This window comes from Silene latifolia, chromosome 9 (genome assembly GCF_048544455.1).
Source record: "Silene latifolia isolate original U9 population chromosome 9, ASM4854445v1, whole genome shotgun sequence".
Lineage (NCBI taxonomy): Eukaryota > Viridiplantae > Streptophyta > Magnoliopsida > Caryophyllales > Caryophyllaceae > Silene > Silene latifolia.
The window spans coordinates 109,729,646-109,735,302 of record NC_133534.1 but is presented as its reverse complement, the minus strand read 5'-3'; the positions used below and the strand labels follow the sequence as shown (position 1 = coordinate 109,735,302).

The following is a 5,657-nucleotide window of genomic DNA, read 5'->3' as shown; positions in this document are numbered from 1 at the left end:
AGTGAAAAGTTGATGAATATAATTTTTCTCATATTTTTAGGATCATAATTGTTAAATCCGATAAACCGCAACATTGTTTTTCTCGATAAATTTTCGAAATTTTTATCCTAAGTTTTGAACATTATGAGTGTCATGGTATTTTTCCAGAATGTTCATGAGTTTAAATTTCAAATTTTGAAATTTGAAATTTTTATGATTTAATTTGAAGTTTATGACATAATTTTGTATTTTAGGTCCATTTATGAACAATATTAAGAAATCTAGGTTAATTATTGTCAAATGTTAGTGGAGACTAATTTTGAGTCCTAAGATGGTTAGGGTAATTAACTTTTACATAAACTAATTGTTGCACCGCGCCCTAACGGGCGCGGTGCCCCAATTTGGCTATATCGTATGGGCTGTAACTTCAAAATATAGGCGCGGTGCCCCAATTTGGCTAAATCGTATGGGCTGTAACTTCAAAATATAGCAATAGAATACCTTTACAAATCATGTCGAATGTAGTGTAATAAGAAGATGTCATTTGGCTAATAGTAAACTGATCAAAGCTGCACTAAGGTGTAACGCATATTTGGCTTCACAGAGGTCGTGTAGATTGAAGTGAACAAGTAAAAATTTCACAAAGAAAATGCATCAGCCATCATGTTCGATAGGCAAAAAGGTGCTTAAACCATGGAGTGGCTTCAAAAGCAATTAACACCACTATAGCTGCCTTATAGTTGATGTATTCGATCAATATTTATGGCCATTGAAGTTGCTGACATTATGGTGAAGTTCTTGGACTTGCAGAACCGCCTGGCATCTGCTTTGGATCGGTGTACTCTTAATGCTACAACAGCAATTGGTACTTTATATTTGATAGCCTTCTCCATTGCACCCTAACAAAAAGGAAAGGAGCATAATAAAGGCAGATCTTATGAGGTACAAATTATTGCATGCAATCAATTTAAACCCTTAAACTTAACCCTGACTTATGTAATTGAATTCACAATCCAAAATATACCTCAATGTTTAACATATAACATCAGCACCAACGGGTTAATTAAACCTACGCTACCTCACTATTGTTGGCGTTCACATTATCAGACATTCCTGATTACGTAAAAGTTAATAACTCAAGTTGTTAAAGCATCTAAAATTTAAAAAAAAAAAACTTATCTTAGGGTTTGTTCAGATGGACAAGACCAAAATATCCTCAAAAGAAAATAGCAAATTAAAAAATAACACGTCTTGTAACAAACAGATCGACCATATACCGAAATGTAGGAAAAAAAAAACAAGAAAAATGAACTACTGAAACCAGGTGGGAATAAAAAGACTGAAAGAGAAGAGCAAGTACCTGCAGCAGTAGCTAACATTGCTGAAGCAGGAGATACCATGTCGAACCCGACCACCCGCTTGCTGTAAGAATACAAGTTTACCAAAAAAAGGGGAATAAGAATTTAGTGGCTGGAGAACAAACAGCCAAAATCACAAAAATCATTGATCAGACAAGTATATAGTCGATTGAGTAGAGATGTCTCCCATAAATAGGACAAAAGAAACTCAAACTGGCATTGGAATAAATTGTTTAGTTCACCAAGCAAGAATTTGATAGAAAAAGGGAGGGGAATCTAAAGATGCAGCCTCACAACACAATAGATGGTACTTGTAAGATATTATCCATTTCTGATAAACTCACAGACACTAACGACCATCTTGGGACATTAAAGGGCAGGGTCGTAGAAGGACATTACACATGGAGCTACACAAAAAGGCTTCTAAGATAATCAAATCAGAGCAGAGCAAACAAACCCAATCATTGATTTTGTACGTGCTTAGCTTGATCTATTCTTATCAAGCAGCCTAATGGTAAATTGATTACACATATTATAGAGATACACATGGAATGCATTAAAGGTGTCCGGAGCTAATAAGAAAATCCACAATGAGTATAATAATAGTCACGGAAAAATTCTTAAAGCAACTCGGTATGTATGCGAGAATTAAGAGGCATTTAATAATCGTGACGAGCGAAGAAAAATGATTCAACCTACATTTTGGAACGAGAACGAGATCGCGACCTCGACCTATGATGAGACTTTCCCCTTGAACGAAATTTGAGCCTACGTCTATCATCTGTATCACGGTCATGATCCCTCCGCCTAACACATGTAACAAGAATAAATAATTGTGGTCTTCAAAAAATGAGGCAAAGAACATACTCCTATCTTGTTTTTAGTACAGGGGTAAGGGAACAAAATGAACACCCATGTAGTCACATGCCGAAAAACAAATGCCCAACATTATAATTTCTATCAGAAAATATCGTAAAAAAAAAAACCCAAAATAGACATTTCTTTGTAGACATTGTATCTGGTAAGTCAGGCGCCGGTATACTTTATAATTACCTCAACTGCAACTCAAAGTTCACCCACCAGATGCTATTTCAAGGGTGAAATTCACAGATGAAACAATATGATCTCTAATCCTAATGTAAAAAACTTCCTCAGTTAAAATTGTTGGTGAGTGTGTGCGCGTGGTCATCTAAATAATACTTCGTACTCACTATTGTTTCTGCTTGTATTTCTTCAGTGAGGCAATTTGCATATACTAAAGGAGGCAATTTGCTATGAACTTCAAGGAACTTTCAAGCTTTCAAGCTTCATCCACTACAAACTAAATATATGACAATGATGAAGTAGGAAACAGTTGCATAGAACATATCTAAGATCCACACATTGATAATGACTACCAAACTTTGTTTTGGGCAATGAAAGACAAAATAGACAGGTAATGGTTTTCTTACCTATCACGGTCTCGGCTTCTCCCTCAGTGATGATCATCATCATCCTCTCTATATATCTCTGTGACGATCACTTGTATCACTTCTATCCCTATGACGATCTCTCTGACGATCACGGTCTCTATCACGACTCCTTTCTTTGTCCTTATTCCTCTCCCTGTCCTTATCTCTATCTCTTTCCTTGTCCCTGCCACTGTCTTTTTCCTTATCTCTATCACATCCCTTCTCTCTATCCCTTTCTCTGCTTCTTAGCTTGAAGAATTTTTCTCATGATTACCAAAATCATGCTGAGCAAACCAAAAAAACATTAGCATATGATGGAGTCAGAAACTTTGAACACTCGTTGATAAACTGAGAAAAATGTCATTATGCTCCGTCAATGTGAAGTCAATATATGAGAACCTTTGCATTCTATTAATATATCAGAACTGATTTATACCTCAGTATTGGTCCCTGGTCCACTGGGAAATGCGGTAGTTTTTTTACTAACGCAAACCCCTCTTTAGTTATAGCAGGAAATACATCATCCAGTATATCATGTACGACAACGTTGAATTTGCATATGAGCTGATTAAATAAAACAATAGTACCAACCAACTTCTCCGTCTGCCAGATAAACAGTAAGCAAAGGTCAGCCACATATTCACAAAACATGAATCCAGTACAACAATTCTAGATCTATATGTGAAACTTACAGAGTTACAGGTAATAGAAATAACCATTCTATAAAACAGGATGTTTTTCCCCATATTTTAAAAGTCTCCGAAAATTTGTTTCAAGAGTCTATGTCTTTCAAATTACAGAGTACAAAGGAATAAAAAAGATATGTATCATGTATGACGAAATTCTGCATGTGCACTCCAGCATGACAATCAGTCGAGTATTTCCTTTTATTGGCACGTAATAGAGAATATCACTAAAAGATGACGTGTGAATCATTGATCGATGATGTGTGAATGTTATTGGTGTTCGTATACATTCAAGTTTCAAGAACAATAACTAAAAACAAAAAGAATGGTGTTAAGAAACATAGAAACACAAAGAAAAACCATTAAAAATATAGAATTTATTGTGTGAGACGGTCCCCTTTGTAGCTATACCCAGGAAGTCGCCAACCAAACATACCAATTAATAACATCCACCTTCACACTGGCCGAACATGCCTGGAGCTCACCCTTTTCCTTTCTGTCCACTTCTTCAAAATAATACATACTCAACAACGCACAAAACCAAAAACAACATTTAAAAGAAACAAGTCTTTAACAAAAAAAAAGACAACGAACCCAAACAATTACTACCAGATCTTATTGGAGAAACCTCAAGCTTCTGTGGCTGAGGTTTAGCAAGAGCATCCTTAGCCTCATGAGCAGCATGTTTAGCCAAGTTGGTCTAGTATCGTTTATCCTAACAATGAGTAAAAAAAAGACAACAGCTCGAAGTCCACCACTACCACTAAGTAAAAACCAAGTACAATGAGTAAAACCTAAAGCGGGCTCATAAGCAACAATATGGTACAACGATAACAAGTAAAACTGACATAGAGGGCCACTTGGATTATGCCATCAACAAAGCAAGCCATCAACAAAGCAAGAGGCTAATTAATAATCAAAAGTAACACCTGAAAATTCAGCTGCGTCAAAAGCTGCCTCACTGAGCAACGGCCAGGCCTTCATTATCCTACACGATAAAATAACACATATCACTCAATCAATCAAAAATACAATTTCAGAAATAGTTGAAACGAAAAAAGAACTGAGAAAATATAGATATATAATCAAAGAAAGGTAAGCACAAATTTATCAGCACAATGGTATTGAATTAGGCGAGAAACAACAGAGTTCACAAATTTGAACGGTGACAATTGTTGAATGAACATAACCTGTTGTCACAAACTTATAGATGAACAACTAAAGCTACCACTACATCAATTAGTAACCTAATGTTGAATGAAAAGTGTTGATGTACATAGCACTTATCCATCACCGAATTTTGTAAACCGTAGCTAATAAACTACGTTCGGAATTTACTCTAAAAAATTAGTCATAATAGATTAAATGAAGCAGGCAACATTGCAACTCTATGACGAAATTGAACATGCATATAAACAGCAAACAACTACAGTACCACGAATTGAACATGCATCTAAACAGCAAATAACTTTAATAGATATCTATCAAGCATAACAACAATTGATCGCTAATTGAACTATTGATCATGACCTTATTTAAACCCTAGTAATTCAGCATCGAATACATCGATGCATGCAATAAAAAAAATACGGAAGTAAATGTAATGAAATTGGAGATATTGAAGTTGATGGAGATCTGATTGGAGAATGAGTGTATTACCTTGGAGAAAGATAGTATAACAATCAATCGAAAAAAAAACACCAATTATTGTTGAAAAATAATTATGTAAGATGAGCAATAGGACAGAAATGATATGGTGAATTGATATGGTGAATTATTGTTGAAATGGAGAATGAATAGTAGGAAACTGGTAATGAAAAAATGAGGGAAAGAGGAAAAATGGAAAATTAAAGGGGATGAGATGATTGCTTGCTACTGTACTGAAATAACATGCAAAAGCGGAAATTGCAAAATGGATGAAACGAAAAGGGAAGGAAAATAGGAAGAGAAGACAGAGATAGAGAGAAGAAAGAAAAGAAAAGATAAGCAGAATGACAAAGGGGTAAAATGGGCAGAAATTGTATAAATTACTGTTCTGGCTACAGTAACCAAACTCTAGACTTTTTAAAGGGTATGGATATGATTTTATGTAATTATTGTGATTTTAAAAGCTTAAATCACACAAATTCGTAAAAACCGATTAATATACGATATTGGCTCTTTAAGGCGATTTAGCATAAAAT

General features: G+C 35.0%; 1 long non-coding RNA gene across 1 annotated transcript; it reads right to left on the bottom strand.

The window, feature by feature from the left end:
* Positions 1 to 431: 431 nt before the first annotated feature.
* On the bottom strand, positions 432 to 5,396 carry LOC141599998 (uncharacterized). Its single transcript, XR_012524083.1, has 7 exons — positions 5,134 to 5,396; positions 4,404 to 4,462; positions 3,225 to 3,391; positions 2,789 to 3,072; positions 2,037 to 2,144; positions 1,340 to 1,401; positions 432 to 878 (listed from the first exon to the last, which is right to left on the bottom strand). It is a non-coding gene; the product is annotated as an uncharacterized LOC141599998 (long non-coding RNA).
* Positions 5,397 to 5,657: the final 261 nt, after the last annotated feature.